Source organism: Triticum aestivum, chromosome 3D, assembly GCF_018294505.1.
Source record: "Triticum aestivum cultivar Chinese Spring chromosome 3D, IWGSC CS RefSeq v2.1, whole genome shotgun sequence".
NCBI classification, from domain to species: Eukaryota; Viridiplantae; Streptophyta; class Magnoliopsida; order Poales; family Poaceae; genus Triticum; species Triticum aestivum.
Window position 1 is genome coordinate 441392033 of NC_057802.1, and position 20566 is coordinate 441412598.

The following is a 20566-nucleotide window of genomic DNA, read 5'->3' on the forward strand; positions in this document are numbered from 1 at the left end:
ACGGAATGAAACCTTCGGAAAAGTTATTTTTGGAAAGAAAGCAATACGGGAGACCTCGAGTGCACGTCAGGGGATCAACGAGGAGAGCACGAGGCAGGGGGCGCGCCCTCCCCCTGGGCCCGCCCTCCACCCTCGTGGGCCCCTCGTGGCTCCCCTTACCGACTTCTTTCGCCTATATATCTCCATATACCCTAAAACCTTCGGGGAACAGAAGAGATCGGGAGTTCCGCCGCCGCAAGCCCCTGTAGCCACCAAAAACCAATTGGGACCCTGTTCCGGCACCCTGCCGGAGGGGGGAACCCTCACCGGTGGCCATCTTCATCATCCCGGCGCTCTCCATGACGAGGAGGGAGTAGTTCACCCTCGGGGCTGAGGGTATGTACCAGTAGCTATGTGTTTGACCTCTCTCTCTCGTGTTCTTGATTCGGCACGATCTTGATGTATCGCGAGCTTTGCTATTTTAGTTGGATCTTATGATGTTTCTCCCCCTCTACTCTCTTATAATGGATTGAGTTTTCCCTTTGAAGTTATCTTATAGGATTGAGTCTTTAATGATTTGAGAACACTTGATGTATGTCTTGCGTGGGATAACCGTGGTGACAATGGGTTATTATATTGATTCACTTGATGTATGTTTTGGTGATCAACTTGCGGGTTCCGCCCATGAACCTATGCATAGGGGTTGGCACACGTTTTCGTCTTGACTCTCCGGTAGAAACTTTGGGGCACCCTTTGAGGTTCTATGTGTTGGTTGAATAGATGAATCTGAGATTGTGTGATGCATACCATATAATCATACCCACGGATACTTGAGGTGACATTGGAGTATCCAGGTGACATTAGGGTTTTGGCTGATGTGTGTCTTAAGGTGTTATTTTACTACGAACTCTAGGGCTGTTTGTGAAACTTATAGGAATAGCCCAATGGATTGATCGGAAAGAATAACTTTGAGGTGGTTTAGTACCCTACCATAATCTCTTCGTTTGTTCTCCGCTATTAGTGACTTTGGAGTGACTCTTTGTTGCATGTTGAGGGATAGTTATATGATCCAATTATGTTATTATTGTTGAGAGAACTTGCACTAGTGAAAGTATGAACCCTAGGCCTTGTTTCCTAGCATTGCAATACCGTTTGTGCTCACTTTTATCATTAGTTACCTTGCTGTTTTTATATTTTCAGATTACAAAAACCTATATCTACCATCCATATTGCACTTGTATCACCATCTCTTCGCCGAACTAGTGCACCTATACAATTTACCATTGTATTGGGTGTGTTGGGGACACAACAGACTCTTTGTTATTTGGTTGCAGGGTTGTTTGAGAGAGACCATCTTCATCCTACGCCTCCCACAGATTGATAAACCTTAGGTCATCCACTTGAGGGAAACTTGCTACTGTCCTACAAACCTCTGCACTTGGAGGCCCAACAACGTCTACAAGAAGAAGGTTGTGTAGTAGACATCAGTAGGCGCGCCCCCACCCTCATGGGCCCCTCCTAGCTCCACCGACGTACTTCTTTCGCCTATATATACAATTATATCCTAAAAACATCAGGGGGAGCCACGAAACCACTTTTCCACCGCCGCAACCTTCTGTACCCGTGAGATCCCATCTTTGGGCCTTTTCCGGTGATCTGCCGGAGGGGGAATCGATCACGGAGGGCTTCTACTTCAACACCATAGCCTCTCTGATGAAGCGTGAGTAGTTTACCACAAACCTTTGGGTCCATAGTTATTAGCTAGATGGCTTTTTCTCTCTCTTTGATTCTCAATACAAAGTTCTCCTCGATGTTCTTGGAGATCTATTCGATGTAATACGCTTTTGCGGTGTGTTTTCCGAGATCCGATGAATTGTGGATTTATGAACAAGATTATCTATATATATTATTTGGTTCTTCTCTGAATTCTTATATGTATGATTTGATATCTTAGCAAGTCTCTTCGAATTATCGTTTTAGTTTGGCCTACTAGATTGATCTTTCTTGCAATGGGAGAAGTGCTTAGCTTTGGGTTCAATCTTGCGGTGTCCTTTCCCAGTGACAGTAGGGGCAGCTAGGCACGTATTGTATTGTTGCCATCGAGGATAAAAGATGGGGTTTATATCATATTGCTTGAGTTTATCCCTCTACATCGTGTCATCTTTCCTAATGCGTTACTCTGTTCGTATGAACTTAATACTCTAGATGCATGCTGGATAGCGGTCAATGTGTGGAGTAATAGTAGTAGATGCAGAATCGTTTCGGTCTACTTGACATGGATGTGATGCCTATATCCATGATAATTGCCTTAGATATCTTCATAACTATGCGCTTTTCTATCAATTGCTCGGTAGTAATTTGTTCACCCACCGTAATACATGCTATCTAGAGAGAAGCCAGTAGTGAAACCTATGGCCCCTGGGTCTCTTTCTTATTATATTGCATCTCTTTTGTTTATATCGCATCTCGTTTACTATTTTGCAATCTTTACTTTCCAATCTATACAACAAAAATACCAAAAATATTTACTTTACTATCTTTATTAGATCTCACTTTTGCGAGTGGCTGTGAAGGGATTGACAACCCCTTTATCTCGTTGGTTTCAAGTTTCTTGATTATTTGTGCAGGTACTAGGTGACTTGTGCGTTGTCTCCTACTGGATTGATACCTTGGTTCTCAAAAACTGAGGGAAATACTTACGCTACTTTGCTGCATCACCCTTTCCTCTTCAAGGGAAAACCAACGCATGCTCAAGAGGTAGCAGTTCCCGAAACATTGAACGTGTTGGAAATATGCCTTAGAGGCAACAATAAAAGGGTTATTATTATATTTCCTTGTTCATGATAATTGTGTATTGTTCATGCTATAATTGTATTAACTAGAAACCGTAATACATGTGTGAATACATAGACCACAACATGTCCCTAGTGAGCCTCTAGTTGACTAGCTCGTTGATCAATAGATGGTTGTGGTTTCTTGACCATGGACATTGGATGCCGTTGATAATGGGATCACATCATTAGGGAATGATGTGATGGACAAGACCCCATCCTAAGCATAGCACAAGATCATGTAGTTCGTTTGCTAGAGCTTTTATAATGTCAAGTATCATTTCCTTAGACCATGAGATTGTGCAACTCCCGGATGCCGTAGGAATGCTTTGGGTGTATCAAATGTCACAACGTAACTGGGTGACTATAAAGCTGCACTACAGGTATCTCCGAAAGTGTTTGTTGGGTTGGCACGAATCGAGACTGTGATTTGTCACTCCGTATGACGGAGAGGTATATCTGGGCCCACTCGGTAATGCTTCATCATAATGAGCTCAATGTGACTAAGGAGTTAGCCACGGGATCATGTGTTACGAACTGAGTAAAGATACTTGCCGGTAAACAGATTGAACAAGGTATGGGGATACCGACGATCGAATCTCGGGCAAGTAACATACCGATGGACAAAGGGAATTGTATACGGGATTGATTAAATCTCCGACATCGTGGTTCAACCGATGAGATCATCGTGGAACATGTGAGAGCCAATATGGATATCTAGATCCCGCTATTGGTTATTGGCCGGAGAGGTGTCTCGGTCATGTATGCATGATTCCCGAACTCGTAGGGTCTACACACTTAAGGTTCGGTGATGCTAGAGTTGTAATGGGAATTGTATGTGGTTACCGAAAGTTGTTCTATCGGAGTAAATGGCCACGGGTAGCCTAACCGACTGCCCCTGGTTCTTCTGAAAAAATTATCAGGCCTTCGGGTCTCCGAGCACTCCGAGCATTGGGCCGCCTTCCCTGGCCGGCTACCACTAAAGCCGACTCCCGGAAGGCGACCCAGCCTCACCAACTCCTCCTAGGACGACTACGGGGTGGCCGACTCCAAGAAGCCGGCCAAGAAGGACGCCGACTCCTAGGAGCCGGCCAAGACCACAACCACTCCAAACCACTCCCACATAACGGCGACGTGACGGGGTGTGGCCACAGTGTGGCCCACTACCCCCGAAGCCCGAGGCGGGCGTGGCTACAGGAGGCCGTACGGGACGGACGTCTCCCGTGCGGCTCGGCACTATAGCCATGTTGGCCTCGACGTCACCCACGACCGACTCCCGTACGGCCCGCGGGCGGCGGGCCCCTTCAGCCAGAGAGAGGCGTGAAGGCGGCCCGGCCTTTCCCAGTCGGCCAAGAGCATAGCCGGCCTCCAGAAGCCGGCTACTCCCTTCCTCGAAGCAGGAGCCCCATTAAGGAGACAAGACGAGGTAAGGCTACAATGATAGCCCCCGAGGCGGCCCACTGTAGCCACGCTTACCTCGACAAAGCCCTCGTCATCACAGGCGAGGCTACAGTAAGCAGCCGCCGACAAGACCCTATGCGGTGGGGCCGGCCTGTCGACCGAGTAGCCGGCAGCCGGCGAGACCCAGCAGCCGGCGGAGAAGCCGGCGAGCGTAGACACTGACGGCTGGGACCAGAGCCCAGCCGGATTACCATTGTACCCCCGGGGGTAGGCCTATATAAACCCCCCGGAGCACCCATGCAAAGGGTGGGCACCTAAGCATGGTTCGCACCTAAGCATAGTTGGCCTCTGAGCACAGAGTTGCCTTCTTAGCATAACACACACACCATAGATAGAGAGAAGCAAGAGCTAGCCTTGTTCTTCTTCTCCCTTGATCTCAACAGCTCTAGGAGCGATTGTAGCTACCTTTCGTCGATCTAGTGATCATGCGGAGACCCCGCAGAGCAGGACTAGGGGTGTTATCTACTCGGAGAGCCCCAAACCTGGGTAAGATCCGCCGGCGTGCATGTCTTCGCCTCATCCCGTTTCCAGGCACCGGCGACGCTTTATTGGCTCCCACAATGATAAGCCATCCCTTGGCATATGTCGCACCAACCACCCGACATTTGGCGCCCACCGTGGGGCGAGGTGCACCGTCGTCCGGAGACCTGTTCTGGACGGGAACCCTCTTCCTCCCCCGCGAGCGCAGCCAGCCTGCTGCGCCCGATGGCGTTTGCCTCAACGCGCTGCAAGGCGTCGACGACGCCTGCGCAGCGAGCCGCCTCGCCGATTTGCTCGGCGAGACTCGCATCTCCGACGAGCCTGCGTCCGACGCAGGCACCGACTACCCCGAGAGCCGCCTGGTCAGCCTCCTCGACCAACTTCATGTCTCCAGCGAGCCTGCTGCGGACATGGAGTCTGTCGGCTCCACCGACCCGATGCTCATCGACTCCGACACCGCGTCGCTTGACGCCTACCCCTCCGACGTGGTGGTCTTCGACGACCCCCTCCCTCGAGCTGACAGCGGCAGCAGCGCTGTCACCGAAGTGCTGGTCATCAGCCACGTCTCCAACTCGGGCGAGAATGCCCGCGACGCTCAGCAAGCGGCGATGCACGACCTCTCCGTCCCCATCCCGTCCGACGCCGACGCCGAGACCCTGGAGGCACGCCGCCTTGCCCTCATCGCGGAGGGCCAAAAGATAGCCTCGATGAGACGCCTCACCGAGGCCCACCAGCACGAAGTCGACCGCGCCGCCTTCGGCACGCCGCCGCCTAGCGGCCCGAGCCGAGCCGGCTTCGTCCAGAAGCGCGGCGCAGCCGTCGCCAGCATGCTGGGCGCAGATCGCCCCGTCTACGCCACCCCGCTCGAGAATCTGCGAGCCGCTCAGGCGGCTGCAGAAGAGCTCAATGGGCTGGGAGCCGATGAGCTCCCCTACATGACGAGACGGATCCGACAGCTGCTCGACGCGGCTGCAGAACGGCACGAAGCCGGCGCCCGTGCTGATAGTCATCCCCCGCGCAGGGAGCACGCCGCGACGTCCCGCTCGCCGACTGCGAGCGGCGCGCGCCAGAAGAAAGACAAGGAGCCGGCTGCCAGCCGCAGCCGGACTCGCATCACCATCGAGCGCGACGCGGATGGCCGCCCTCGAGCTGTAGAGCACCAAGGAAATCTGCCTCCTCCCCCGCCTCGAAGAGAAAGACGCCTCACTCCGCCGCCTATCACGCACCCGACTCTTGGCGACCGACTCGGCCGCCGAGAAGGAGTCGGCGAGAACGACGCCCGCCACAGGATCGACCGCCTTGCTCGATCCTTGGCGTTAGAAGAAGAAGACGATGTCGGCCCGCCATGCTTTGGCCCCCGCATCCGCGACGAGCCCTTCCCCAAAGGGTTCTCGCTCCCCAGAGACACGCCCAAGTACAACGGCTCGGTGAAGCCGGAAGATTGGCTCATCGACTACTCCACGGCCGTCAGCACAGCCAACGGTAATCGGCGCGTCGCCGTGAAGTACGTCCCCCTCATGCTGCAAGGCACTGCGCGCACATGGCTCAACAGCCTCAAGCCCTACAGCATCAACAGTTGGCTGGACTTCACCGAAGTCTTCGTCCGCAACTTCACCAGCACCTACAAGCGGCCTCCCAAGCCTCGCCAGCTCTCCCTCTGCGTCCAAGGGCCCAACGAGTCGACCCGCGACTACCTCACGCGATGGGCCGAGCTCCGCAACTCCTGCGAGGGAGTGCACGAGGTCCAGGCCATCGAGTACTTCACCGCCGGGTGCCGAGAGGGCACCCTCCTCAAGCACCGACTCCTCTGCGACGAGCCGGCTACCCTCGACGAGTTGCTGGTCACCGCCGACAAGTACGCCACTGCCGACTCCTCAATGAAGACCGAGCTCCGAGTGGACGCCTCAGGGAAAGTAATTGCTCCGGCTCCCAAGACGCCGGCTGGCGACCCTAATCGGCGCCCCTACCAGAACGACCACAAGCGCAAGGGCCCCATGCCGACTTCCTCCAGTCGGCAGGTGGCCACAGTTGAAGACGAGCAGCCCGAAGAGCGGCCCGCTCCCAAGAAGAAGGGTGGCCGGCCGCCCTGGCAGCCGTCTTTCTCCTACGAACAAGCACTCGATGCCCCCTGCAAGTTCCACAGCGGCGCGAAGCCGTCCAACCACACAACCCGGAAATGCCACTGGCTCACCCGGATCACCAAGGGTGAGGGAATGTTGCCGCCTCCGCCTCCCGGCCAGCCGCCTCCAGCCCCCCAGCAGCCGGCGGCTCGGCCGGCAGTCGGCGCCATCCAAGACGAGTTCCCCGAAGCGCACGACGCCTACGTCGTCTTCACTAGTCAAGCCGACGACAAGCGCAGCCGACGCCGACAGCACCAAGAAGTGAATGCAGTCGCCTCTAGCACCGCCGAGTTCATGCACTGGTCAGAAAAGCCAATCAGCTGGAGCCAGGCCGACCACCTAGAGGTGATGCCTTCGCCTGGCTCCTACGCGATGGTCTTGGATGTCACCCTCGCGACGGAGAGGCGAGCTGCCAGATTTTCCCGCGTCCTGATAGACGGCGGAAGCAGTATCAACATACTGTACCGCGATACCATGGAGAAGCTGAACATCAAAGCGAAGCAGCTCATGCCGAGCCGCACCGTCTTCCATGGTATCGTACCCGGCCTGTCTTGCTCTCCAATCGGCAAGATCAAAATGGATGTTCTCTTCGGAGACAAAGATCATTTTCGCCGGGAAGCAATCTGGTTCGAGGTAGTGGATTTGGAGAGCCCCTATCATGCACTGCTTGGCCGACCTGCTCTGGCCAAGTTCATGGCTGTGCCCCACTACGCCTACCTGAAGATGAAGATGCCGAGCTCGAAGGGGATCATCACGGTAGCCGGCGACTACAAGAAGTCCATCGAGTGTGCCATGGCCAGTAGCCGGCTGGCCGAGTCCCTCGTGGTGGCAGAAGAGAAGAAGATGTTGGAACGGGTTGTGGCCATGGCCGGCAAACAGCCGGCCTTGTCCCCCAACCCCAAGGATTGTGATGCGCAGGGCTCCTTCCAGCCTGCAAAAGAGACGAAGAAGATACCTCTGGACCCGGAGAACCCGGAGAGGTTCGCTGTGATTGGGGCGAGCTTGGACAGAAATAGGAATGCGAGTCGTCACTTCCTCCGTTGAGATCGGACCATCTTTGCATGTCCCAAAGACATGCCGGGTGTCCCGAAGATTTCGCGGAGCACAAATTACATGTCCGAGCTGAGCGAAGCCCGGTTCAAGCAACCCCTCGCCGATGTCAGAAGAGAACGAAGGGAATTTGTGGAAAGAGATAGGCCCCGGCTCTCTTGCACCGCTTCATCATGGAAAGTGTTTTTCCAGATGGCTCGCCAAACCTAGTTCGGGTTCTGAGAAGAATAACAAGTGGCCGTATGTGTATAGACTACACGAGCTTGAACAAGCCTGCCCAAAGATCCGTTTTGCTCTGCCACGTAATTGACAAAGCTGATAGACTCCACAGCCGTTAGCGAGCCTGTTAAGTTTTTTGGATGCATACTCAGGGTATCATCAGAATCAAGTTTGCGACCCGGCTGGGACCGCCTGAAGACTGCCTTCTCACACCCTTTGGAGGCTTTCTGCTACCTGACAATGACATTCGGCCTGAGAAATGGCGGTGCCACTTTTCAGGCGTTGGCATGCAGAAATGTCTCTTGAAAACAACTCGGCAGGAAATGCCCACGTCTACGTAGACGACATTGTGGTGAAGACAGAGAAGCGCAGGGTACCTTGCTGGAAGACCTGAAAGAAACATTTGCCAACTTGCGCCGATTCCAAATCAAGCTCAATCCCGAGAAGTGCGTGTTCGGAGTGCCAGCCGGCCAGCTGCTAGGCTTCCTGGTCTCCGAACGCGGCATTGAGTGCAACCCCGTCAAGATCAAGGCCATCGAGAGGATGGAGATTCCCACCAAACTGCGAGATGTGCAGAAGTTCACTGGCTGCTTAGCCTCCCTGAATCGTTTTATCAGCCGACTAGGAGAAAAGGCTCTCCCCCTGTACCGACTCATGAAGAAGTCCACTCACTTTGAGTGGAATGATCAAGCCGACCAAGCCTTCCATGAGTTGAAGAAAATGTTGACCACTCCGCCTGTCCTGGCTGCGCCGACTGAGAAGGAGCCCATGCTCCTCTACATCGCCGCGACTAGCCGAGTCGTCAGCACTGTTGTTGTGGTCCAGCGCCCGGAGGAAGGCCGAGCCCAGCTGGTCCAGAGGCCGGTCTACTATCTCAGCGAAGTACTATCCAGCTCAAAGCAAAACTACCCGCACTACCAGAAGATGTGCTATGGGGTGTACTTCGCTGCCAAGAAATTGAAGCCCTACTTCCAAGAGCACCCCATCACGGTCGTGTGCACTGCCCCGCTCGCCGAGATCATAGGCAGCCGGGATGCATCCGGCCGGGTGGCCAAATGGGCCATTGCCTTGGCGCCCTACACGATCTTCTATCAACCCCGCACCGCCATCAAGTCGCAAGCATTGGCCGACTTCCTCGTCGACTGGGCCGAGACCCAGTACTTACCGCCGGCTCCCGACTCTACCCATTGGCGGATGCACTTTGACGGGTCCAAGATGCGCACCGGCTTGGGAGCCGGCATCGTCCTCACCTCTCCCAAAGGCGACAAGCTCAAGTACACGCTGCAGATCCACTTCGCCGCCTCCAACAACGTCGCCGAGTACGAGGCGCTCGTACACGGGCTCCGGCTAGCCAAAGAACTCGGCATACGCCGGATCCTGTGCTACGGCGACTCAGACTTGGTGGTCCAGCAATCATCTGGCGACTGGGACGCCAAGGACGCGAACATGGCAAGCTACCGTTTCCTCGTCCAACAGATAAGCGGATACTTCGAAGGGTGCGAGTTCCTTCACGTGCCAAGGGCCGACAACGACCAAGCAGATGCCCTAGCACGGATCGGCTCCACCCGACAAGCCATACCGACTGGCGTCTCCCTCCAGCGCCTCCTCAAGCCGTCCATCAAGCCATCTCCAGAGTCGGATTCCATCTTCGTACCGCCTGCGCCAGAAACAGCCGGATCCGACTGGAGAAATCCCGCAGGCGGCACGGGGACTTCGACGACTGGCCCGGGGACTGCCGTAGTCGCACCCGGCCCGGGGACTTCAGAACCCGGCTCGGGGACTGCAGCAGTCGGCCCGGGGACTGCAACGACACAAGAAGCGGTGGCCGACTCCAATGCAACACCCAACCCACCCACCCGAGTCATGGTGGCCACATTAACAGAAGAAGAAGTCACAGCTCCCTCATGGGCCCAGCCCATCCTCAAGTTCCTAGTCAGCAGAGAGCTGCCGGCTGACGAGATCTCAGCAAGACTAGTGCAACGACGAGCCGCAGCATACACAATAATCAACAGAGAGCTTGTGAAGCGCAGCGTCACTGGAGTCTTCCAGCGTTGTGTCGAGCCAGAAAAAGGAGTGGCAATCCTCAAAGACATCCACCAAGGCGAATGCGGCCACCACGCAGCCTCAAGATCCCTTGTGGCCAAGGCTTTCCGCCATGGTTTCTTCTGGCCGACTGCCTTGGAGGATGCTAAAGAAATAGTCAAGAGCTGCAGAGGATGTCAAGTTTTTAGTTCCAAGCAACACCTGCCGGCTTCTGCCCTCAAGACCATTCCCCTCACCTGGCCTTTTGCCGTCTGGGGACTGGACATGGTGGGCCCTTTCAAGACAGCCCGCGGCGGCCTGACACATCTACTTGTTGCTGTGGACAAGTTCACAAAGTGGATCGAAGCAAAGCCAATTAAGAAGCTGAATGGGCCGACTGCCGTAACATTCATCACCGACATCACTACTCGGTACGGCGTGCCGCACAGCATCATCACCGACAACGGCACGAACTTCGCCAAAGGAGCACTGGCACGTTTCTGCGCGACGCAGGGCATCCGACTGGACTTAGCGTCCGTTGCCCACCCGCAGTCAAACGGCCAGGTCGAGCGAGCAAATGGACTCATCCTCTCCGGCATCAAGCCCCGACTGGTTGTACCACTGGAGCGATCGGCCGGCTGCTGGCTCGAAGAGCTGCCGGCTGTCCTCTGGAGTCTGCGCACTACACCCAACAAGTCAACCGGCTTCACTCCATTCTTCCTCGTGTACGGTGCCGAGGCTGTCATCCCAACAGACATCGAGTTCGACTCGCCTCGGATCACCATGTACACGGAGGAGGAAGCCAAAGAAGCAAGAGAAGACGGCGTCGACCTACTGGAAGAAGGCCGGCTGTTAGCCCTCAGCCGGTCCGCCATCTACCAGCAAGGGCTGCGCCGCTACTACAACCGCAAGGTCAAGCCAAGATCCTTCCAAGAGGGCGACCTTGTGCTCCGGCTGATCCAGCGAACAGCCGGCCAGCACAAGCTCTCGGCCCCTTGGGAAGGCCCCTTCGTCGTCAGCAAGGCACTCGGCAACGACTCCTACTACTTGATCGACGCGCAAAAACCAAGAGCACGCAAGAGAGACGACTCCGGCAAGGAGTCGGAGCGACCATGGAACGCAAACCTCCTAAGACGATTTTACAGCTGAAAAGCAGTATGTATCACGCTCCCCTTTTGTATTAAGTACAAACCAACAGGCCCCCCGAACAGTACTCGGGGACTGCCTTTTATTTATCTATGAATGACGAGTGTCATATCCATGAATGTATTATTACATTTTCAATTCTTGTCCGGCACCGGGTTCGACTAGTCGGCCCGGGGACTGGCCGCCTTGAGCTATATTGAAAGTTTTTCCTAAAGTCAGAAAAGTAGTGCGCCGGCTCCCGAGTCCTCTCTTGTTGAAAGTCGCAGCTCAAAGAACTGACTGCCCGACTAGCAAGAGGCAAGACAGAAAGGACGCCCACACGAAAAACGGCTAAGGAACAACGAACCTATATAGCAAAGAGACGGCCTCCAAACATGCCTGCCGGCTACCAGAGCAGCCGGCTGGCCGGCTTCCTAAAAAACTTAGCTTTAGTCCAGCAGAGCTAAAGTACTTCCCCCTCCCCAATCGGCCAGGCACTCCCCGGCTACAGATTGCAGAGCAACTGTTTGACTGGGGAGGCGGCAACCAAGGGAGGGCGGCAAAGGAAAAAGCAGAAGGACAAAAAGCAAAAGTACAAGGAAAGCCAAATGCATAAGTTATATATACATAAAGCCCCCAACAGGCGGCAACAGACATAAGTTTGAATACACCCAGTGGGTGGAATTGTGCAGACTTAACCAAACATTGTTCAAAAGTAACAAGACAGGAAAAGCAAAAAATGGCGGACTAGGGCGCGACATGGAGGCCGAGCTGGTCGGTGAAGGCGGCCTCGCCGGCTGAAGGAGTGGCCGCCTAGCGGGTCTCGGCTTGGCTACCACCTACGGCAGGCGACGCACTCGCGCGCGACGTGGTGCTGGAGGTGCGGTCAGGCTGAGGCTGGCCGGCTGCTCCACCAGCCGGCTCGGCGTCTTCACCTTCCTCCTCCTCCTCTTCACCCTCGTCGCTGGAGTCGATCTCCTCCGCCGAGTCTTCGCCGTACGCCGGGTCCAGCCCGAACCACTCTTCCGGCTGGGCGACTCCATTGTCGTCCACCTCGGGGGCGAAGACGCTGGTGTCGGTGTAGTCGGCGATCGCCGAAGCCCGCCGAATGATGGCCGGCCGCGCCGGCTCCAGCTCCGTGTCGGCTTGCTGCCGCCAGGTAGCCAGCTGCTCCAGGTTCAGGCCGGGATACCAGGCCTTGACGAACTCCAGCGCCCGCCTGGCGCCGGAGCGAGCCGCCGAGGCCTTCCAAGCCTCGAAGCGGCCGACTGCCACCTCCAGCCAGTCGGCGGTCCGACTGGGGGTGCGAGGGACCGCTTGGCCGGGCCAGAGGGCGGCCAAGACCTGCGCCCCGGCACGCTGAAGCCGGCGGAGCAGCCGGTGAGCCGGCTGGATGCGAGCCTGGATCGCCAGGAGCTGTTCCTCCAGCGAGCGGCCGGCGGTTGGCGAGATCTCAAAGCCGGCTTGCCTCTTCGCTTGGCGACGGGCCTCGATGGCCTGGTTGGCGGCAGTTGAATAGCCAGCGAAATACTCTGTGCAAGAGGAAATGAAGAAAAGAACACCAAAATCAGAAAGCAAGCCAAAGTGGCAGACGGCAAGAAAGGACGGAGAGGTAGGCGGCTTACCGTCAACCAGATCTTCGATCTGGCCGTAGCCAGAGACCAGAGTCTGCCTGGCCTCAGCCCAGCAAGCCTCCTCCGTCTCGAACTCGGCCTGGAGAGTGGCTTCACGATCCTGCGCAACCTTCAGCGCCGCCTTGTGGCCTTCCTCCTGGTCGGCCAGCTTCTTGACCAGGCGGTCGCGCTCCTGCACCAAGGAGGCGAGCTCGGCATCCTTGGCACAAAGAGCAGTCTGGGACTCCCCCAGCTGCGCCCTCAGACTGGCGTTGGCCGCTGCAGAGATGGCAGAAGAAGAAGAATAGTAAGAAATCGTCAAGGAAGATCCGACCCGACTGCTCAGCAGTCGGCCCGAATCTCGGGGACTACACCCAGTGGGTGCGCTGACGCGCCCCCACATGAGATAAAGATCAAGTCACATACCTCGGCTCTCAGTAAGGTCGGCGGTCTTCTGAGTCAGCTCCCGTGCCTGGGAGTTGAAGGCGGCCGCTCGGAGGTTGTGGTAGTCCTGCAAGACGGATAGAAGACCGAAGTGAGAACAAAAACAGCAAAGACAAAACCTCCAAGAAGTTCCAAGCCGCCTGCTCAGCAGCCGACTCGGAACTCGGGGACTACACCCAGTGGGTGCGCTGACGCGCCCCCACGAGAGAAATCAAGATCAAGAAGAGAAATCAAGATCAAGAAAGAACAAGATGGGAATACTAACCCGGATGGCCGCCCGCGTTGCGAGGAACTCGTCGGTGAACTGCCTCAGCGCCGCAGCTTGGCCTTGGAGCCGGGTCCGGACGTCTTGTGCAGCCACGTTCACCACGGCCGTCCCTCCGCCTGGTGTCCACCCCGAGGTAGCACTGGCCGCCTCCGCATCTTGGGCCGACGAGCTGGAGCCCACGGCCAGCTGTGGCTCCGACGCAGCCTTCTGCGGCTCCGACACGGCCTTCCCCGCACGCCGGCTTGGCGGAATCCGGACCGCCACCTCAGCCCTCGCAGCCGGCTCGCCCTCCGCCGACTGTGCGGGTGCAGGCTCAGGCTGGCCGCCTTAGGCCGCCCTAGTCGGAGGGGTCGGCTCCGGCGCCTTCTCCAAGATGATGACGTCGTCGCCGCTTCCCCCCAGCCCTGGCTGGTCGCCGCTGGCTCCCCCTGGCGAGGGCTCCGTGTCCCCAGGCACCATGGTGCGCAGGGGGGTGACCATCAAAACCTCCCCTGCCGCCGCCGCGGCCTCAGCCTCTGCCTGGGCCCTGGCTGCGGCCTCGGCGAGTGCCTTCGCCGCCTCCTCCTCCCGAGCCGCCTGGGCGGCGGCTGCCTTCCGTGCCTCCGCCTCCCGTGCCTCCTGCTCCTCCCGCGCCTCCCGCGCGTTCCTTTCCGTCGCCTCCTGGAGGTCGGCGCGGGGGTCCACGCGGCGGGTGGTGCTCCCAGAGCCCCTTGGCGACTCGACGACGGAGCCGGCAGCCGCCCGCTCAAGTGACAACGGAGCTCTGATCGTTGAAGAAAAAGACGAGAGGTTTCAAGAACCACCAAAGAAAAGAAAGAAAGAGAGTACACAGAGAAAGAGAACTTACGCCGACACGGTCTGCGGTTGCTTCACCACTTTGCGGAAACGAGCCGCCTTCGCGGCCGCCTCTTCCCGCCTGGTGGCTGCCGCCCCGCCCCTGGGCTTCTTCGTTCGGCTGCCGAATAGACCCTGGGCGGCGCGACGCTTCTGCCCTCCACCCCGAGCAGGCTGCGCGGCGGAGGAGCCCGCGCCGCGTCCAGATGCCGGCTGGCGGCGCGGGACGGCTTCGGCTTCATCCTCGTCCGGCCAGTCGTCGAAGGTAGCAGTGAACCCGGAGCCGCCTGCTTCGCCGCCGGCTGGGCCACCGCCCGGCTCGACGGCGTCGTCCATATGGACCGCCCCCAGGTCGGGGTCCTCCAGGTCGTGTTCGGTCCGGTCGGGGACGAAGCGGCGCTCCGCGTCTGACCCGCCGGCCGGCCGAAGCAGAGGGCTCTGTCGAAGAACAAGCCGACTAAGTCAAAGTCGGCCAAGAGATGCTCGGCAACAAGGCTGAGAGAGAGAGAGAGAAAGAGACAAGGGAAGCATACCGTAGGCGGAGGATTGGCTCGGCTATACGGCTCCTTGCCGAACTGCCACTCTTCAGTGAGTTGGCAGTTTGCGAGGTAATTCACCATGTAGGCGACCTCATGGCGCGGCATCTCCTTGGTGCACATGCGGCTCGGATCGAGCTGGCCGCTCATCTGACAGATCAGATGAGGCCGGCTCTGGAGCGGAAGAACCCGGCGCGTGACGAACGCAGCCAGAAGATCGGGCCCCGTTAGGCCCTCCGACTGGACCATCACCCGCAGTCGGGCGATGGCGGCGTTTCCAGCCTGCGACAGCGTCACCACCCGGAAGGACCACTGGGGCAGCCTCCCCGCCGGTGGGCCGGCTACGTAAGCCGGCAGGTTGATGTAGTCGCCCCATGGAGCGATGTTCCGCACGTAGAAGTACGACTTCTGCCACTTCTTCACCGATTGGATCAGCGTGATGACGGGGAAGGGGTTGTCGGCGCCCGATCTCCGCGACGCGATGAAGGCGCCAGTATGAGCCGGCACGCCCTTGCTGCGCGTGCCCAGCTTCGACTGGAAGAGCTCCCCCAGAGCTCAAGGGTGGGGAGGACGCCGAGATAGCCCTCGCACAGGGTGACGAAGGCAGACAGCAGCACCACCGCGTTGGGGGTGAGATGGTGCGGCTGGAGCTGATAGAATTCGAGCCAGGAGCGGAAGAAGGCGCTCACTGGCAGGCCGAAGCCGCGCAAGAAGTGCGAGCGGAAGACCACCCGCTCGCCCTCCTGCGGCCTCGGCCTGATTTCCTTCGCCGGCGCGAGGCGGACCTCCACTTTGTCCGCGCTGGGCAGCCGCCGCGTGTCGCGGAGGAAGTCGACGTGGTCGTCATGGACGTTGGAGCCGTCCCAATCCCCGCCAAGCTGCTCTACGGTGGGAGGCATGGCGAAAGCTAGCACGGCGGCGGAAGAGCGTGCGGTGGAAGAGCGCGGCGGCGAGGCGCTGTCGCGAGAACGGGCGAGCGAAGAAGACGGTGGAAGTAGGAGGAGCGTGCGAGGGCCTGCCGCCCTCCACCTCCCCCTACTTATAGCCTCACGAGGCCGAAGAGGCCGGACGTGGGGGGAGACGTGGGATTAACTGCGCCCACTCCCCCCACGTCTCGCGATTATTGCGCATAAATGCGAGCCGAAACTGCCGCACGGAACGTGCGGGCGGTTTCGGGATACAAAGGATCCGCGCCTGGGCCGGGGCGCGGACGTGGCGGGCCCCCTCCCTGCGGCGACGTCCCGTCACGCGCGTGGGCTGGCAGGCTTTCCGGCCACGTGGTTCGCCGACGGCCCGTGGCCGGCCCGCGGCCCGGTGCACGTGCCAGCGGGTTCCCGCCCTCCGACTCCAGAAGATTTCGACTCAGGCGGCGCGCCTGACCAAGGCCGGCTCCCAGCTGCCGGCTTGTCACGATAGGAAGCTGATCGAGCTTCTCAACCCCACTCCACCTCGAAGCCCAATCAGCTTCGGGGACTACTGTCGGAGTAAATGGCCACGGGTAGCCTAACCGACTGCCCCTGGTTCTTCTGAAAAAATTATCAGGCCTTCGGGCCTCCAAGCACTCCGAGCATTGGGCCGCCTTCCCTGGCCGGCTACCTCTGAAGCCGACTCCCGGAAGGCGACCCAGCCTCACCAACTCCTCCCCAGGACGACTACGGGGTGGCCGACTCCAAGAAGCCGGCCAAGAAGGACGCCGACTCCTAGGAGCCGGCCAAGACCACAACCACTCCAAACCACTCCCACATAACGGCGACGTGACGGGGTGTGGCCACAGTGCGGCCCACTACCCCCGAAGCCCGAGGCGGGCATGGCTACAGGAGGCCGTACGGGACGGACGTCTCCCGTGCGGCTCGGCACTGTAGCCATGCTGGCCTCGACGTCACCCACGACCGACTCCCGTACGGCCCGCGGGCGGCGGGCCCCTTCAGCCAGAGAGAGGCGTGAAGGCGGCCCGGCCTTTCCCAGTCGGCCAAGAGCGTAGCCGGCCTCCAGAAGCCGGCTACTCCCTTCCTCGAAGCAGGAGCCCCATTAAGGAGACAAGACGAGGTAAGGCTACAGTGATAGCCCCCGAGGCGGCCCACTGTAGCCACGCTTACCTCGACAAAGCCCTCGTCATCACAGGCGAGGCTACAGTAAGCAGCCGCCGACAAGACCCTAGGCGGTGGGGCCGGCCTGTCGACCAAGTAGCCGGCAGCCGGCGGGACCCACCAGCCGGCGGGACCCAGCAGCCGGCGGAGAAGCCGGCGAGCGTAGACACTGACGGCTGGGACCAGAGCCCAGCCGGATTACCATTGTACCCCCGGGGGGTAGGCCTATATAAACCCCCCGGAGCACCCATGCAAAGGGGCCTATGTCGCACCTAAGCATAGTTGGCCTCTGAGCATAGAGTTGCCTTCTAGCATAGCACACACACCATAGATAGAGAGAAGCAAGAGCTAGCCTTGTTCTTCTTCTCCCTTGATCTCAACAGCTCTAGGAGCGATTGTAGCTACCTTTCATCGATCTAGTGATCATGCGGAGACCCCGCAGAGTAGGACTAGGGGTGTTATCTCCTCGGAGAGCCCCGAACCTGGGTAAGATCCGCCGGCGTGCATGTCTTCGCCTCATCCCGTTTCCAGGCACCGGCGACGCTTTATTGGCTCCCACAATGATAAGCCATCCCTTGGCATATGTCGCACCAACCACCCGACATGTTCGGAGTCCCAGATGAGATCCCGGACATCACGAGGAGTTCTGGAATGGTCCGGAGGTGGAGATTTATATATGGGAAGTCCAGTTTCAGTCACCGAAAAGTTTTGAGGGTTACCGGTATTGTACCGGGACCACCGAAAGGGTTCTGGGGGTCCACTGGGTGGGGCCACCTGCTTCGGGGGACCAAGTGGGCTGAACATGGGTGGGAACCAGCCCCCCTAGTGGGCTGGTGCCCCCAGAAGGGGCCCAAGGCGCCTAGGGTTAAAACCCTAGGGGTGGGGGCGCCCCCCACCAACTTGGGGGGCAAGCACCCCCCTTGCTCCCCCCCTCTAGATGCATCTAGGGGGGCGGCCCCCTCTCACCTTCACCCTGTAAATACAGGGGGTGGGAGGGTAGTCGCACCCTTCCCCCTAGCACATCCCTCCCCCTCCTACACCACCTCCTCCTCCATTGAGCGTAGCGAAGCTCTGCCGGAGAACCACGAGCGCCACCACCACCATGCCGTCGTGCTGCCAGAGTTCTCCCTCAACTTCTCCTTCCCCCTTGTTGGATCAAGAAGGAGGAGGCGTCCCCGGGCTGTACGTGTGTTGAGCGCGGAGGCGCTGCCTGTTCGGCGCTAGGTCGGATCTTCCGCGATTTGAATCGCCGCGAGTACAACTCCATCAACCTCGTTCCTTGCAACGCTTCCGCTTAGCGATCTTCAAGGGTATGAAGATGCACTCCCTCTCTCGTTGCTAGCATCTCCTAGATTGATCTTGGTGACACGTAGGAATTTTCTTGAATTATTACTATGTTCCCCAACAGAACGGTCAATGATGCCTCCTCATTCAGTTAGCATGCAGAGGTAAGTAATTGGAGAAGCAAAATGGAGCCAACACGATCTGAATGCAATGCAGTTTGGACTCTTATATAAAGGCGCCCCACCACTCCAATCCATCTACTCCTAGTCTCTGCGCAACACTGCTCACTCCAATCCAGGAGGAAGACCAAGTGACCAGAGGCCACAAGCACCCATGGTCTCGATGGACGCGAGCGGCAGTCGGCTGTGCCAGATCGTCCAAGACGACGGCTTGCGGCCCCGCACTGCACAGCATTTCCAAACGGTGGTGGCGACCGCCAGTGTCATAGCCCTCGTCGACGCCAGCTTCGCCTCTCGTATGTGCGAGATGATGGTTCGTGCCATCCGCAAGTTCACCGCCGTCAAGAAGCACGCAGACGACCTTGCCGTACTCCTCCAGCCCGCATGCCCAGGCTCCTCGTTGCCTACCACCCTCATCGGGCTCCAAGGTGGTGAACTCTTTGAAGCACTGGTGGCCCTGCAACTACCGGAGATCACGACGAAGAATGTCCACCTCGAGGCCGCGCTCTCCATGCAGTGCCTTGCCATGCAAGAAACCATCGACCTGCACATCCACATCTACGAGGAAATTGTCTACATAGGCCACTACAAGGCCTGCGAGGACAGAAAGACGTTGGCCTTCTTCCACCGGCTGGAATGTTTGGACGCCATTGTTCGGAAGCACGTTGACCTGGCCATGAAAGCTGCTGCAACTTAGCCGTCGTTCGGTGGGTCGGCGCCCTGAGTCGAGGAGGAGGAGGTCGTCGATGGATGCATCTTTCTTCTTCCCTCCTGTAACCAGCACTGCATGGCATTCTGGCCTTAATGTGTTAGTGTATGGCATTTTTATTCTAGTCGTAAATGACATGTGTGATCCCTTGCTCTTATTTGGCATTAATTATATGTAGTATCACTGTCTTCGTCCTGGTTTACTACCTACGTCCTAGTTTTTTAGTCCCTTTTGTAATTTGTGCTAAATTTGGACCAAAGATTTAACTGACAAAATGTTAGTGCATGTCAACAAAATTTATATCGTTGGATTCGTATTTGAACATACTTCCAATGATATAATTTTGGTGACATGCTTGAACATTTTGTTAGTCAAATTTATGGTAAAAATTTGGCATTACGACCGGGACTAATAAACCAGGACGGAGGATGACTTGTCACCATTGCTTGGTGTGCCAAATTTGGACTTCAGCTTTACTCCCTCCGTCCGGTGAAGAGTGTACATTTGGCTTTGAAATCTCTACCTTACTCTTATTATATATCTACTTATCTACTCTTATAAAAACCGAGTTGGTGATGATGGTGTGCCTGTCATCTTGCAATACAGACCGTCCAATCTATATCTGACGGATAGAAAGCAAACTATGGCAATTTTGCAAAAGGATACCCGCACCTCTCTCGTTCATCCTTATCTCCCACAACTTCATTGTTGAGTAATTAAAAAAGGAAGCCTATGGAACAATCTGGCCGCTGCCAGCGTCGTACATCCCCATGCCTCTGCTATGTCTGACCACCGATCACCATCGTGCCCCACTCGTCCTCACCTTGTCTCTCACCTTTCTCGAGATATCAGTTTTTTCGATGAAATTCTCGAGATACCATTTTTTCGATGAAATTCTCGAGAAATCATTAGTTTTTACGCATGGTATTACTCGTGCATGGGTCAATCACAACAGGTGTTTTGTAAAAAATGCATGTTGATGTTCCGTGCAATGCACGGGCATATTGCTAGTACTTTTATAAAAATCAGAGTTGGTGATGATGGTGTGCCGCCATCCTGCAATATAGACCGTCCGATCTATATCTGACGGATAGAAAGCAAACTATGGCAATTTTGCAAAAAGATACTCACAACCCTCTCCACATTTGCAGATAAGGCCTTCCCTCGTTCATATTTGCCTCCCACAAGATGAACAACTCGTATAAATGCATCTTGATGTTCCGTGCAACGCATGGGCCTCTTGCTAGTTTGTCACAAAAGAGTGTACTTATATCTTTCCACTGCACTTTAAAATAGGGAACGCTTGTTGTCTTAGCATTTTCACT